Raw genomic sequence first — 18,064 nt, 5'->3', positions numbered from 1 at the left:
TTCATAACAAAATATACTCAAAAATGTGCGGTAAAATTCACTAACAGAATAATCCTCACAAGAAATTTATATTCAGAAATCTAATTTTCATGTTTACTCAATACAAGAATTTCAAAACATTTAATAGCTTAAAACATAAAATGTAAAACTATAAATTTTGGAAATACACATGAGATAATTCTTTATGAAATTGGGTTAAAACAGAAATTTCATAAACATTAAATTAAAACAATTTTAAGAATTAGATAACTTTGTTTAGCCACACATTATAGAGAAACAGTTACTTCCAGGAGTTCCTTGAAACACACAATATTAAGAAAATTAAAATATAGTTGTCTATAAATGATAGGAAATACCTGTAAATCAAAAATAGATTTAAAAATTATGTAGACTGTTCAAAAATCACTTAAAATAAAATAGAATGATAAATATCACATTGTGCAAAATGATTTTTAAAATATTATTTTTCAGCAGAATAAATCCTAAACTTTGTGTAGCATAACAAAAATCATATTTTTAACAAAGCAACACAAAATAAGTATGTGTAGGATTAGCTAAAATAAAAACAATTTATCTAACTAAATATGGATAAAATTTTAGAAGATCTCGGACTCACACTACTGCGTAGCATGTAATAAAGGACAGGACCACCTTGGAACACATATATTTGCTACCAAGTAATATCTAGGTACTTATGATGTTCCTATTTTATCCATAGGCATATATGCAGAAATCAAGTATGACACAAAATTTGACAATCAGTGTATGACACAAGCAAAAAGAAGACCCTAATATCTTTCTGTAAATATAATATTCTTTTATTTTCACCATCTTTATCAACTTGGGTATTTCTTACTTTCATTTCAATTGTTATTACCTTTCCCGGTTTCCAGACAAACATCCACCTAACCCCTCCCCCTCCTATTCTATATAGGTGTTCCCCTTCCCATCCTCCCCCCATTACCGACCTCCCCCCAACAATCACGTTCACTGGGAGTTCAGTCTTGGCAGGACCAAGGGCTTCATCTTCCACTGGTGCTCTTACTAGGCTATTCATTGCTACCAATGAGGTTGGAGCCCAGGGTGAGTCCATGTATCGGCTTTGGGTAGTGGCTTAGTCCCTGGAAGCTCTGGTTGGTTGGCATTGTTGTTCATATGGGATCTCGAGCCCCTTCAAGCTCTTTCAGTCCTTTCTCTGATTCCTTCAACGGGTCCCGTTCTCAGTTCAGTGGTTTAAAGATGGCATTCGCCTATGTATTTGCTGTATTCTGGCTGTGTCTCTCAGGAGAGATGTACATCCGGTTCCTGTCGGCCTGCACTACTTTGCTTCATCCATCTTATCTAGTCTGGTGCTGTATATGTATGGGCCACATGTGGGGCAGGCTCTGAATGGGTGTTCCTTCTGCCTCTGTTCTAAACTTTGCCTCCCAATTCCCTCCAAGGGTATTCTTGTTCCCCTTTTAAAGAAGGAGTGAAGCATTTGCATTTTGATATCTGTCTTGAGTTTCATGTGTTCTGTACATCTAGGGTAATTCAAGCATTTGGGCTAATAGCCACTTATCAATGAATGCATACCATGTGTGTTTTTCTGTGATTGGGTTACCTCACACAGGATGATATTTTCCAGTTCCATCCATTTGCCTATGAATTTCATAAAGTCATTGTTTTTGATAGCTGAATATAAAATTCTTAAAGCTGAATATTATACAGCAGTGAGTGAAATATTCACAAACCTGTCATTTAAAAGGCAGGGATATTGTAGTATATATTTAATCTCAATCAGGGGTTTCATAGTAATAATAAGCTATAAAGTACATGGCATCTTGTCCACTCTCCACCTTCTTCTCCTTTTTCCTCTCTGATCCCAAGCTCAGGACCTGAAACCTCACCTATTTCTTTTCTGACACACTATGGGCTGCTTGCACCTTTATTCATTCCATAGTTTTAAATTAAAGAGCAAGTTCACACAGCATTACTTGTTTTATGTACAGATTTTCTCTTTCATGAGGAAACCAACAACAACATTTAGCATTACAGTACATTGCAACAGAGCAAACCTCAACAATTCCTTTTATTTTGTCTAAATAAAAAAAAAATCCTCTCTCCTATAATAATAAGCAATGTACAATAGGAACAATTGTGAAACAACTATGAAAATTACTAGGTAAGCATTAAATTAAAAAAAAAAAGCCTAATCTGTTCTTATTTGTCAACTCAGAAGAAAATAGTTTACCATCTCTGCTATCCTGGTGATTTTGAAGTTCTGTATCTAAATCTCTATTATTACTTGTATTACCATCCTAAAAATGTCTTCTTAGATGCAGAACATCATCTTAAATCATAAACAACTTTAGCTTGTAATAAGAATATGGCTATTTAGTCTTCAACACCATCAAAACCTGAGGAAGTACAAATATTAGCTGAGTAAACAGGACATGTAGGAATTAATCTTCCAAAAATTATATAAAGGACAGAGAGCTGACCACCCAGAGATTCCCCAATAATCTCTATAACATTGGAGCACTGAACTTCAGATTTCTGTTCCACAGTATATGACAGGCCTTTTGTGAAGCAGGAATTATGGAGAGCTAACATACATATGAGATTAAGCATTCTAATTTTGAAGGAGTTGCATGGTCATAATGCATATACATGAGTTGAACCATGCATATATCATGGCCTAACAAAATCAATCTTAAATTTTGTATGTATGTACAAAGAGTTTTATTAATAAAGACATGAATTCAGTATCAATATACAAAATTTTGTTCCAATATAAAATATGTCCTCAATTCTGCATAAAAATATAAAGATGAGTATCAATCCAAGATTATGGCTATAAAATATTTTTCATTGAAGAGTAGATTCAATAATCTACCCTACTTGTCTAAATTCTTATGATATTTCTACATTCCTCATATTTCTTCTAAACTACTTCCCTTTATCTAAGAGACAAAGGATAAAGAAAAGAAAAGTTAGAATTCCCTGAACTAAGTCTGGTATTTAGTTTCTTCCCCTTCCAAGATGTTAATTACTTGTAAATAATCCCTGAAAATGACAACTAATATATATAAAAATAGTTCATAGTGTTTTTTAGAATCATATTAGTTTTATTAATATATAATAAAGTTCATAAAAAGAAATATATATACATATACACATTATATATATATTATATACATGGATATTACGACTTAGGACACAGGAGAGTATAAAACAATGTTTAAAGAAAAGACTACTCCACAGAGAGAGAAAGGAAGGTTTGAAAAATGTTGAGAGGAAGTTTCTGAGCATTGAACATATTCATTTTCCTACTAATAGTTATTATTTCATACTTGAATGCATTTTACTAATTTGAATCATGAATTAATCAAATTGTATTATGCATGAACATACGAACACTCCAAGTACATATTTTAAATGTTTATAAACATTCTAAGAGTATATGTTTTATTATGCAGACATAATCAACACGTGCATATGAAAGTTATATATAAAAAGTCATATAAAATTAAATATGTTACTCCTACTATGCGTGGAATAGTTTAAACATTCAGGAATCATAGATTCATTGTGACTAAAGCACTAGATGACTTGTCCATCCCATCTTAAGAATGTCTTCTTGATAGGAATTTATATCATGTCAAACAAAAATCATTGGTTTAAAGGAATTGCAGCTAACTTATACTGTTCCACTTCCAAGTCCCTCGAGTAAGAGAGATAGAATGGTAGGAAGGAAGAAAGGAAGGAAGAAATTGAAGAAGGAGAGAAAGAATGTTGTAGTAAGAGTTCTCAGGGAACAGCACTGAGAAGACAGAATTCAAGAGCTGGAGGAATAGATGGAATGCTCTCATATTCTCACATTCTCAGAATGTGGCATAACTAGTAGACTCAGAATATACAAGCACCAGTGATGCCTGCTCAAGTCATATACAAAATGAATTCAGTTAAAATTCCAGCATAGAGAGGGGAGGAACTAATAGACTCCACACCTTACTGAGGAAATTATTTTGCAACTGTTTTCTTTCTGTTTTTTTTCTAGAAAAAGTGACTCATTTTTATTTTTGGGCAGTGCTCCTAGAAGAGTGCATGACCCCACTCCTATACATTGACATAACTGATAAAATGGAGTGGCCTAAAATTGAGAATAAAAGAGGACTCTGAGTTGTGAAAGAGATGTGTGGGCAAGAAGATATATTGCATCTATTTTAGAATATTTAGATTAAAAATTAAATCCCTAAAATTCTTAAGGTTAAATATCATTCAAGTATACAATAAAATTACCAAGAAATACTTAAAATATTCCAAATATGGGCTGGAAAGATGGCTTAGAATGTAAGGGGACTTGCTGCCAAAATGCTACAAAGAAGATAAAGAAATGTTTCTGGGTTTGAAGCACTTGATGCACAAGTAAACACAGCAGACATTTTATATCTAGACAATTTATAAAGGTTGATAATTGTAATTCTAGCCTTGGAATGTGGAAACATGCAATCCCCTGAGCAAGCAGTCTATTGTGCCTAGGAATGAAGTTTAATATTTGGCAGACCTTGTGTCAGTGACTAGGGTAGAAGAGAAGAGGAGGAGGAATATCAAAACCAAATTTGGTCTTCCATTGTACATGTGCACACATTCAGCTTGGGTATCAATGGGAAAGGAGTTGTTTAGTTCTGTTGGGACTTGATGTCCTAAGGTGCAGATGATACAACAGGGGTCTTTCACTTCTCTGAGGAGAAGAAGAGAAGATAATAGAGGGAGGCATTTATAAGGGTAGGACTGAGAAGAGAGGGGGGAGGCAGGGAAGGTGATTAGGATATGTGAAAACCCACATAACCCACATCCCAGTTCTAACTTGAACCCCCAGGTTTTGACACACCAAAGATAACAGGTGAGACACTAAACACTGCCTCAATACCCTGCATACCAGTAACCCTACAACCCAGGATGCAGATTCCCCTCCCAGTCACAGATACAAACACTTTCCTGTTTTAACTTGTGCCAAGAACAGAACCTCGGCTCTGGATCAAAACCTACACAGCCCACAGCCCAGTTTCAGTTCAACTCTTCAGATATTCTAACATATGCAGGATCACAGATACCGAGATTTAAATCTAAATTTTCATTTCAGGAAGATCATAGAGGACATAATAACTCTCTTAAAGAAACACAGAATATAAGTAAACAAGTAGAAGCGCTTAAATAAATCCATTAAAGAAATACAAGAGAACACAATCAAATAGGTGAAGGAATTGAACAAAACAATCCAGGACCTAAAACTAAAAATAGAGTCATTAAAGAAAACACCAAGGGAGAGAGGCCTATAAATAGAAAACCTAGCAAAGAGAACAGGACTCACAGATGCGAGCATCAACAACAATATGGAAGAGAGAGGAGGCATAGAAGAAAGCAGAGAAGACATCTACACAACAGTCAAGGGAAATATAAAAAGCAAGATGTTCCTAACCCAAAACATCCAAGAAATCCAGGACACAATGAGAAGACCAAACATGAGAATAACAGGTACAGAAGAGGGTGAAGATGACCAGCTCAAAGGGCTAGCAAACACGTTCAACAAAATAATAGAAGAAAACTTCCCTAACCTAAAAAAAGAGATGCTCATAAACATACAAGAAGCCTACAGAACACCAAACAGATGGGACCAGAAAAGAAATTCCTCTAATCACATAATAATTAAAAGATCAAATTACAGAACAAAGAATGAATATTGAAAGAAGTAAGGGGAAAAGGTCAAGTTACATATAAAGGCAGACCTATCAGAATTACATCATACTTCTCAACAGTGACTGTAAAAAACAGAAGATCTTGGGCAGATATCATACAGACTCTAAGAAAACAAAAATGCCAGCCCAGGCTACTATACCCAACAAAATTTGCAGTTACTATAGATGGAGAAACCAAGGTATTCCAAGAGAAAACCAAATTCAAACAATATTGTTTCATTAATCAAGCCCTACAGAGGATAATAGAAGGAAAAGTCCAGTATAATGAGGGAAACTACAACCAAGAAAAGCATAATATTAATCTTTTCACAACAAACTCAAAAGAGGAGAAACACACAAACATAATTCTACCTCTAACAAAAAATTTACAGGAAAAGCAACAATCATTGGTCTCTAATGACTCTAAGTATCCATGGACTCGATTCTCCAATAAAAAGGTACAGGATAACAGACTGGATAGGAAAACAGAATCCAGCATTTTGCTACATACAGGAAACAGTGACAAAAAACAGACACTACCTCAAAATAAAAGGCTGGGAAATTTTTTTCCAAGCAAATGGTCTAAAGAACAAGCTGCCATAGCCATTATAATATGCAATAAAATCGACTTACAATCAAAATGTATTAAAAAGATGAGGGAAGGATACTAGATACTCATCAAAGAAAAAATCCACCAAAATGAACTCTCAATTCCAAACACCTATGCCCCAAATACAAGGGCATCCACAATTTTAAAAGAAATGTTACTGAAGTTTTAAACACACATTAAAACTGATAAAATAATAGTAGGAGATTTCAACACCATACTCTCACCAATGGATAGGTCATGGAAACAGAAGACACAGTGAAACTGAAAGAAGTTACGACCAAATGGTTTTAACAGATATCTACAGAATATTTCACTCTAAAATAAAAGAATATACCTTCTTCTCAGCACCTCATGGTACCTTCTCAAAAATCAACCAAATACTCAGACACAAAGCTAACCTAAACAGATGCAAGAATATTGAATTAATCCCATGTATTCGATCAGACCACAACAGACCAAGGCTGGTCTTCAACAGCAAAAGAAATAACAGAAAGCCCACATACATAAGGAAGCTGAACAACTACCTACTCAATGATAACTTGGCCAGGGAAGAGATAAAGAAACTAAAGACTTTTTAGAATATAATGAAAATAAATGCACAACATATCCAAACTTATAGGACACAATGAAAACAGTGCTAAGAGGAAAACTGATAGCTCTGAATGCCTCCATAAAGAAATTGGAGAGAGCATACAATAGCAACTTACCAGCACATCTGAAAGCTCTAGAACAAAAAGAAGCAAATACACCTTAGAGAAGTAGGCACCAGGAAATAGTCAAACTCAAGCCTGAAATCATCCAAGTAGAAATGAAGAGAACTATGCAAAGCATCAACAAAACCAGGAGCTGGTTCATTGAGGAAATCAAAGAGACAGATAAACCCTTAGCCAGGTTAACCAGAGGGCACAGAGATGGTATCCAAATTAACAAAATCAGGAATGAAAAGGGAGACATAACAACAGAGATTGAGGAAATTAAAAAAAAAAAAAACCTGATCCTACTACAGAAGTCTATAGTCAACACAACTGGAAAGCCTGGATGAAATGGATATTTCAGACAGATACCAGGTACCAAAGTTAGATCACGATCAGATAAACCAGCTAAACAATCCCATAAACCCTAATGAAATAGAAGCATTCATTAAAAGTCTTCCAATCAAAAAAAAAAAAAAAAAAAAAAGGACCAGATGGGTTTAGTGCAGCATTCTATCAGGGGGATGCTGGACTGGTGAGGTAGGAAGGAGAGAGCGGGTAGATGGGGGAGCACCCTCCTACAGGCAATGGGGAGAGGGAGGAGAGGGAGGGAGGATGTGGGATGGGGGATTGGTGCAGTGGTAACTTGATAGGTAGGTTACCATTTGAGATATAAACATGGAATGATTATATATATATATATATATATATATATATATGATAAAGATATTCACAGATACTGTTGTTTGTGGTTTACTAATTAAGACATGGAACCTACTGAATAGTTGAACATTGGTGGCCTTATGCTAGGACTGTCTCTCAACTAGCTAACTAACTTAATTTTGGCTTTTCCACCATGGTGTCTCCTACAGGTCCTTGTTGCCAGTTTACAGCTCTGCTCCATCTCTGTTCTGCCTCCTTTGTCTTCTGTGACTCCCTTTGTCTATGGCATCTGCATGATTCTCTGCCTACAAGTAGTCCCACCCCTGTACTTCCTGCTCCAGCAATGGCCTATCAGCTCCTCATTACACAAAAAGCCACATTCCACTTTGAACTACTTACCAGCAAAATACCCAATCTGATGCATTTGTTAGGTTGCCCTTAGTCATTGAGTGCTGCCTGACTTTCGTTTTAGGGATAGCAGGGCAGACGAGAAAGCATTTACAAATAGAAAACTGATGATACAAAAATCTTTCCAACACTTAGCTCTCTACTTATACAGTAATTAATTGTTGAAAATACTGAGACATCATACCTTCATACAATATAATGGAACCTAAACAAGAAGGAAGAAAGAAAGAAGGAAAGAAAAAAAGGAAAGAGAGGAGAGAGAGAGAGAGAGAGAGAGAGAGAGAGAGAGAGAGAGAGAGAGAGAGAGAGAGAAAGAGAGAGAAAATAATCACTCTTATATGGCCTCTGCCTCCATTTCTTCTTCCAGGTCCCTACTTCAGTACCTGTCCTGATTTCCTCTAATGATAAACTGTGATATAAAATTATATGCTGAAATAGACCGTTTCGGCCCAATGTTGCTTTTGCTCATAAAATTTTATCACAGCTATAGAAACCCACATAAGACATACAATGAATCCTTCTTTGTAAGGGAACACCACTGTGACAAAGCGATCTTATGCTAGAACCACTTCCGTTTTTGTTGGCATATTAGCAATTGCTGACTCTTTTTCTAGAAGGTGAAAAAGCTACTACATAACCTTTCTATACTGTTACCCATATTAATTAGTTCCTCTGAAACTTTCTCATTTGTAACTTTACATATTAAGTTCAATTTTCTTTGATTACTTTTCTGAATAGTAGATTGAGATGTTTTGATCCATTTTAGTTTTACTTTTTTGGGTCCCATATGTGTAAATCAAAGAGTTTTGAAAATATTCAGTGAAGTTGTTTAGTTTAAGAATATTGCAACTATTGGTTTTGTGAGCTTTCTTCCTTTTAGGATACATTAATACTAGAATTATGCCCATCATTAGACTATACTATATAATAGAATGGAAACTCATACATTCATTGGAAATAATATTTTCTGTTATTTTAAAGAACCATATAAATGATATAATTTATCCTTATGTAATAAATATAAACACCAAAAGTGGTGGCTCTTCACATTAATGCATGAAAAGTTAACATTTGAAATATTAAGAATAACAGGAGTCACATAAAATCATTATTTAATAAATCATTCCCTGATGTTTGACAACTGAATAAGTGAAGAAATGAGTTGAAATTACATGATCTTTATCTTTTATTTAATTTCAAGTATTGTACTTCACAGAGAATTTTGTCTTCAAAGAGTCAATATAAATGCTTCATAGTACACCATTTGGTTACACACTGAGAGAAACTGAAACATATTTATTCAAGACCTGACTCATCAGAATTTATATATGCAAAGATTTTATTGACCTTAGAGTCAATGGAACTTCAGGCAGAAATTTTGTCTGAGCAAACACAGCTGAATCTGGACCCAAATGAATTAATTTGGTGTCTATCTGCAATATAGATTGGCAGTCTTCCACAATGAGTATATAAGTGGAAGGCAATTTGGTTTCTAAATGTGAAAGGGCCTTGCTTATTCCTTCTACTTAGAAACAAAAGAGGGAATATAAATCTATTATTAAATGATATAAAAAACTATCCAGTGTAAAATAAATTAAACAAGTGTTTAAATTAAACTGAATGCATTAATTTTAGCTTAAAGTTTTGCATTGGATACATTAGCATAATATCTGCGAGCAAATTTATAATTCTTAACATAAATGAATGCAACTGAAAGTGGGGACATACCACACAAGTAGTCAAGAAATAAGATCTTAGTAAGCAAAGGACTTAAAAAGACCATGAGAAAGAAGGTGTAGAATTTAATTTTTCCATAAGTTGGTCTAAATCACTGCATATAATAGCTGAGAATTAACATACGTTAAGTTGTCATAATCAGTTACACTTCCTCTAAGAACCTGAGTTACACTGCCTAATTTAATATTCATTGACCTAGTCACACAGGTCAAGTTAATACGGAAGGAGAAGCTCTTGGTCCTGCCAAGGTTGGACCCCCAGTGTAGGAGAATGTTGGGGTGGGGGCAGGAAGGAGGTTGGATGGGGAGGGGAACACCCTTATAGAAGAAAGGAAAGGGAGTGGGATATGGGGGCTTATGTCTGGGAAACTTGGAAAGGGGAAAACATTTGAAATATAAATTTAAAAATCCCCAAAAGACAAACCATGGAATTAAAAGAGGAGAAGGAAAGAAAATCACTCAATTCTTTCTTAGTACTTACTCTTAGAGACAATAACTAAGCACATAACATGTCCAGACTCAGGAAATCAAGGAGTGAAGAAAATGGGCTATCAGGATTCAAAGTACAACTGACAAATTATAGACAATTCAAAAAGTAGAATAACTGTTGTTTTTCCAAATTTTATCCCATTAAGAAAACTCTTTGGATAATGGATTAGACATATTTAATTGTGTCTCTGCACAGTTCATGAAGAGGAGAAAGTTATTAATAAGCCAGAGAAATTTAAGCAAACATTCAGATGACTACATGACCGGAAAGATTAGTGAACTTGCAAATACCACCTTTTTTCAGTAGTATAAATAGAATTTCCTTAAACTATATCAAGATATAGCTGGTATCCTCTATTAAATGTATTAATTTATGTTTTGAATGAGTAATAGAACAATCTGTCAGATTATTTGAATTAACATTTAAAAAATATAAATATTTCACTGATGAAAGATTCTGTGTCACTAGAAGCATTTTGAAGTCAAAATATGTTCTGATGTGGAAACAGTAGCAAAATTCAACAATTATTTTTCTTGATTATCTGAGAAGACAATATTTTACTGATTTTTTTTGCATCTTCCTCTATTTTGGGACTATGTTATATATATATATATATATATATATATAATATCTAAGAATATACCTTATAAATGTATGATTTTTCTTATTGTGAATACTCCATGATGATATAGTATAAAAGTTGAACTTCTATAGTTAAGAATATTTAATTTTTGATTCTGTGATGTTAAATGAGTATCATGAATTGATAAATACTCTTTTTTCAAAGATCTTAAAACAATGAAGATAAAGGTAGAAAAGAACAAGAGTTTGATTTTTGCCAAAAAGTTGGTAGATCCTCAGTTTGATGAACTGAATACCTTGACTGTAGACCAAAGAGAAATCCCATAGGTGAGATCTGGAAGAAGATGACTCAGTTAACTTTCGTATGAATAAGTATAGAATAGAAGGTGGACAGAATATGTATTTGATATCTAGAGCAAGAATTTCAATTGGCATGTAGAAGTGTGAATGGAAACTGATTATAAATTTTGCCTATATAAAAAATTTCCTCTAGTGTCATTATTTTATAAAAGAGAAAATATATGTAGACTTGTAAAAATAAATAAATGAAAGAAGATGAAGAAATATATTGTTTCTTTGAACATTCGCCACACAATGTGCTATTAATACAAATTTCATTATATACAGGAAAAACTAGAAATTAGAATCTTAACATAATATCAAAAAGAGCTTACATTAATGCATACCCACTTATTAAGTGTTTCAATGATTGATTTAAATTGGGCTAAGAAAACTGATAATGGGATATTGTGATTTCTATATTTTGAAGTGGATTTCACCTGGTTACTGTTTTTTTTTTCTTGAAAATATTCAGATGCAAAATTACAAAGTGTCATGTGAGAAACAGGGCAATGACCAACTGCACTTGCAGCAACAAGCCAGGTGAAGCTTCTGTGTTGAAAACGCCCAAGGAAAAGATGACCATGAATATTTTTTAAACATTTTAATAAGTTTACTTAATAACATTAACGTTGTTTAAAATCTTCAAAACATGCTAGTGATATTGTAAATTGTGTTGTTTATCTATGGAAATTTAGTTATGATCTATGTATAGAACATTTCAGCTATTAATGCCAATTGTCCTGCAAATAAACATTATACTGCATAGTTCCTAAAAGTGTGTTCATGAATGATAACTAGCTCCACTCTGGGTCTATAAGAAAGAGATGTTCCACAAGATTCTTGATCTCTTAAGTGTTAAATGTTGTTCCATGTGTGAATCAAAATGCCTGTCATTGTGAAATTTAAATGTGATGTAATGGAAGAAAATTGATGACTTCCACATAAAACATTTCTTCCTTTTCCTGATGCTCCTGTGCAAACTTCATAGACATATAACATATGAATACTATCTTTGTATCCAGTGTAATAAAATATTACATGGTATGACATGTCCAATAATCCCTCAGTATTCTGTTTCAATTACTCCAGTGTTGATTGGTATATGCAGAGGCACTCGAATTTCAATTTTGTTTGCAAGTTCTTACATTTCCAAATTTAAGACTCTAAGCAATGGTTGATAATATATCATTATTTTATATATAATGTTTTCATTAATAAATTCGAAAGAAAATACTGGACTGTATTGCTTCTTGTCCTCAAATGTCACAAGTATAACTCAAATCACAGCAGAAATTATGGTTAATGAAAAGCATTTACATGGAGTGAGTTTATCCTATTTAAGTTCATAAATACTTAGAGATGATCAAAGTCTGGTCATATTTAATGTATCTGATATTTTTATTATTTATTTGACAGTGAAAAATACTGCTTTGATTTTCACCATTTACTTACTATGATTTTTTATTAAATTTCCATTTCAATGCATTCAGATAATCAGGGATTATTACTTTTAGAGCCTTCTTAGAAAAATATCTCCTAAAATCCAGAATATACCAATCCTATTCTTTACTCAAGGCTTTTTGACCACCTGTCTCTTTGAAATGTTGTCAGAAAGCCCCCAGGAAATAACCCTTATATGCCTTGGGGGCACACCTCTTTGAGAATTTTTTTTTTAAATTAGATATAATATGGTTCCACTTTATGTGAGGTGGTGGGCTGTAAAATGTACCGTGATCCTTGGTCAAGATAGTTCAAATCCTCCCTAAGGGGACCACAGGCACATTCCCAGTCTCCCAGGTGATCAGGACACTCTCTGTAGCTACTGCCCCAAACAGCCCCCTGTAGAGAAGTGTGAGACAGATTAGTCACTTAGGGCAATTCCTTCCCCAAGCTCCTCCTCCACAAGTGAGAATGGGACCATAGTAGGCTCAAGACAGATCAGTGAAGTAGAAGCAGGGCCACGCCCCCAAATATGTATATGAGGCATACAACTCTCAGGCCATACAAATAAGAAGTACTTGCTACCAGACCCCCGACCCATCCTGAAACTGTATTTAAGAATCCTATTCCAAAGGATTAAATATGTGCAAGAATCACTTGATCATCTGAGAGCTCTGTCAGAAGAGCTGTAACACTGCTGCTTGGAGAAGAGATGTGCTTTCTTGAAATCTCTGCCAGACACTCCCCTGCACCCCTGTTAGTCAGCCTGCTAGTCAGTTCCCTGCTGGGTTCAGCCCAACCTGAAACAGAAAGGAGCAGCAGCAGCTGAGATGTGAAAGCTATTCCCCTCCCTGCCTGAGTTCTCTCCCCTTCACCTGAACCAGCATGCCTAGCCAGACCAGAGATTTCCATGGAAACCCTCCAGCAGGGAGTCCCACAACTGTGAAAATATTGAAAAATATTCAGCTTCTTATTCTCTGTACGTGGAACATAGAGGTTGTAACAGCGTCCACCAGACCTGTAGAACCTGGAGTAAAAGCAAATTTCAGCGTGGAAAACAGTAGCACACACGTGAGGGAGAGGTAGTTGTTGGTATTCAGTCTAAGCTCTACTCCCAAAGCTACCTGGGAACAGCCAGGTATGCTCCGCCCCACAGTTGCCTAGCAACAGCCAGCTGACCCTGACTATAAAGGAGGCTGCTTGCCCCCTTCTCTCCCTCCTACATCCCTCTTACTCTTTGTTCTTCTCTTTTCTTGCCCCCTTCCCCCTTCCCACCATGTGCCCATGGCCGGTCTTCTTTCCTCTCCTCCACTCTTCTCGCATTAAATCTCTCCATGTGGAACCCTGTTGGCTTAGTGTGTTCCGTCTGGGCATGGGCCAAGATTTAAACCCTAGTAGTAGTCAGTTTTCTTTAAAAGCAGAGCTCTTGGTAAGTTGACCTCAGTCTACCAGAAGGTCGCAGATCAAATAGTAGGTTGGCAGAACATACTGGATGCAATTGGTAGAAAAAGGTGAGGATATAAAGTCAAGGATGTAGGGAAAGAAGGATGTAGATCTAGAAGAAGTTGATAAAGGAGCAAGAATAGCATCAAACTTCCTTGTACAAAGTCTTCAAATAATTACTGCAAAAAAATTAAAACAAAAAACCAAAACTACTATAAGAAAATACCACCATAATGATAGTGAAGCTAGGTAATCTCAGCCCATAAGAACCTGGAGCCTGAAATATGAAACATTCTGACAGCTTTAAAGTATTTTTTGTTGTATGACCACATTTTCTAGATTAAGTTAAGGTAAAGATTTTTGTTAATGACTTTTGTGGTTTTAATAGGAGTCTTCTTCCAATGTGTTCTAATGCTTGGTCCACGAGGAGTGCCATGAGTAGAAGGTGAGACTTTGTTGGAGTAGATGTGGCCCTGTTGGAAGAAGTGTGTCACTGTGGGGCAGGCTTTGAGGATTCCTAGGCTAACGCTGTGCCCAACATGGAAAGCAGTTTCTTTCTAGCTACCATAGCATCAAGATGCAGAACTCTCTGAAACTGTAAGCCAGCCACAATTAAATGTTTCCTTTCTAAGAGTTGCCTTGGTTATGGTGTCTCACCAAAGCAGTAAAACCCAAACTAATACAGTGACTTAGCAAAATTCCTTTTTTAAATTTAAGTATTATCATTTAAAATTAAAATTTCATTATTTTCTTTTCCCTTCTTTTCTACTTCTCTAACGGTATTCTCTTCTTTAATTATTGGTCTTAAATATACAGATAAAAATAGACATCTAAACCCAGCACACTGACTGAATCCTTCCAGTGTTGCCTAAATGGGCCTGTTTTAGGTCAAAAGACCTCGGACAAATCAGGGTTTCAATATTGGGTAAGACTAAATCTCCCTTTATGAGCAGTAATAATTTCTTGGCGCTCTTCATTTAGGTTCTGGGTATCCTGAGATTGTCCTATCTACCTTGGGATGTCATATGTTGTGAGAATTGTGTCTGTAGCCTTGTTGAGATTTCATGAATGTAGCCTTTCTATCATGGCTACAAGGCAGTCTCACAGCTGACTCTCAGGTCTTTGCCTATTGCATTCTAAAAACATATGATTATTCCCACGGGTCATTATCATAGCTCTTACCTCACATAAAACAAGCTGCCTTTTGTAGCAGTAAATTAGTACAAAAAGCCACTAGTCAAAATGCAGAAAACAGCTGACCACAAGATGTACCCACAACATCCTCCTACACCTAAGTCTTTGGTACCATTGCGATGAGAGTGTGAAAATTTACATGTAGATTGTTTGTTGGTATGTTTACAAGTATTATTATCATAAACACAAAGATTAAGATCTAATTCTTGTCTATAAATTCTACATGCTTGTCCTTATAGAATCCTAAGAAATACCCCTATCCCAGTTGTTTGAAATTCCTAAAACTAAGATTTTGTTTCATTTGTTTATTATTCTAAAAAATACTTCTGCTTTCCTAGTCCGATGGGGACTCTTCTCTTTAGAATTACCAATATCACTTTATTAGAAAGAAATATTTTACTATTGTTTATACTATTGTTTACTATTCCTTTGGATTTGATGATTTGTTTATAGACTATAACATTTAAAGTCATTTCTAAAATACTCTCTTCATATTTTCCATCACAATATAGCTTTTTATTATTCATTTATTCCTTGCTAATTAAATGTTTCCCATGCTTATTTCACAGCACAATTTATTCTAGTGAAAGCATGAATAGTGACATTCAATTTTCTGAATACAATATTTCAAGTAGCTAGGTTAGACAAGATAATATGGTCTAGGGCAGATGGCTCACTGGTAAAACATCTCCTTTAAGCTCTTCTGTCTGAGCTTGATACCTTGAACACTTGTAAAAAGCCACATGTACTGACTTGCACCTGGATTCCCAGCACTCTTACAGCAGAATGCCCGGCTGCAGCAAGAAAATCATCCAGGATCTTACCAGCCGGCTAGTCTGAACTATGCTTTCAGGGGCAGAACCAAGAGGGACCATGCTTTAACAAGGTGGAATGTGAGAACCAACTCTGTCTGCCACATGTGTTATGGAATGTGCTCTCTGTGCCTCTGTCCCTCTCTTTATCTCTCTCTGTGTCTCTGTATCTGTATCTGTGGGTATCTGTCTATCTGCCTCTCTATCTCTCCCTCTCCCTCTGCCTCTCTGTCTCTGTCTCTGTCTCTGTCTCTCTGTCTCTCTGTCTCTCTCTCTCTCTCTCCCTGCGTATGTGTGTGAGACTGTCTTTCTGACTTTCCTTCTTTCTTTTTTCTTTCTTTGTTTTTCTCCTCTCCCTCCAACTTTCTTAACACAGAATTAAAAAATAAAATAAACAGATATTTTTAAGTCTGTGGGAAAAGATAGCTTGCTAAATTCATCAGCATGGGCTCTTGCAACATAAACTAGATGGCTATAGAACGTCACAAATGTACTCCTCCTTTTCGTGCATGCTGGGATATGTAATTCTAGATTCTGGTATTGTCTATGGGTGTGAGGGTGAGCTCACTCTTCATGCACAGCCCTCTGATGTGATTTCACTTAGTGGAATAGAGGAAAACAATCTCTGAAGTCTCCTTTAGAAAATATGTGTTCTCTGAGAGTTCTGCTGTGATGATATTATCAATTTCAAAGGCTCTGCCTTCAAATAACCATCACAGTGATTTCAGATTTCAGCATGTGAATGGTGAGAGCACACAAAGGAGCAACAAGACCTCTCATCATCAAATTTAATGTTTAAAAATACCTTTGGACCATTATAAATATTAAGTAATTGATTATACTCTTTTCCCAATACACGTTCTATTTTCATTAGCTAAACTCTTAAGGAACACATTAATTACAACCATTTAAACACTTGTATTTAGTTAGTACACACTTTCTTATTTCCTTGTGCTCTTGTGCATATTCATCTGACTAAAGCAAGTGAATGGAACATGTTTGTGTAAATTGTCCACCAATATTAAAACTTTTCCATTTCAAATAACAGGAACCGTTTATCACTCATTTGTATAGAAACTGCATGCAAAATGATAGCACAATGACTTTATTTTTATCCTGACAAGTTTAACTTGAAATAATTAAAATATAGGAAAACAACTCTCTAACTATGTACACAATAGTTACTATAAAAGGAAATGATTCAGAATAGTCAGTGCAAATAAAGTGAAAATAGGTAGACATCTTGATTACAAATAGCTACTCATCGGTTTTATTCATATTTTAGGAATAAATGTCAGTGGAGAAGGAGTGGAAGTGTGGAAGGCATAGCTCAAGCTTCTGCTGACCCAGCTGTCGGAGGTGCTCTTCTGGTCTGGGCAAATGGATGCTCATCAGGTAGAAAAGACAGTTGCCATAAATCAGAGCCTGTCAGGATCAGGCCCTGGTGTCAGGTTGTGTTTATCAGATGTGGTTACAGACCAAAGCCCATGCTGTAGGTTAATACAAAAATTCAGTGCAATATCTACGCACAGTGGGAACTTAAAAATGAATCCCCAGCTACAGCTGTGAACCCTCGAATTCCTTCTGTCAGCTGAGCTCTTGGTCTGATCTCAAACTTCTTGTTCCAAGTAGTTTCTTATTTCTTTTCTGTAGCTATTCTAATTATTTTCTCTTAGTTTTCCATTTTGGAATTATAGTTCATCTGCCTTTGCATTTTTTTTACATATTGCAGGGCATCGAACCTAGGCAACCTGTATGATAAGCATTCTATACCTGAACACCATCTCCCATTTTCCATGTCATAGCAGGTATTGCCAATGAAAAATATGGAATGTGAATCAAGGCATATATCTCACATATAAGATACAGACATATTAAGTTAGAAACAGGTTTGTGTTCCTGGACTTATAATTTCTGCATTTGTGTTTGAAA

The 18,064-nt window shown here is 35.3% G+C and overlaps 1 protein-coding gene across 1 annotated transcript in view; it reads left to right on the top strand.

Moving 5' to 3' along the window:
• The window catches only part of Gtdc1 (glycosyltransferase like domain containing 1), a 618,171-nt gene that overhangs the window by 67,000 nt on the left and 533,107 nt on the right, over window positions 1-18,064 (top strand). The gene's annotated exons all lie outside the window — the stretch shown is intronic.

This window comes from Rattus rattus, chromosome 5 (assembly GCF_011064425.1).
Source record: "Rattus rattus isolate New Zealand chromosome 5, Rrattus_CSIRO_v1, whole genome shotgun sequence".
NCBI classification, from domain to species: Eukaryota; Metazoa; Chordata; class Mammalia; order Rodentia; family Muridae; genus Rattus; species Rattus rattus.
The sequence above is the reverse complement of the archived record's forward strand: the minus strand, read 5'-3'. Positions and strand labels throughout refer to the sequence as shown.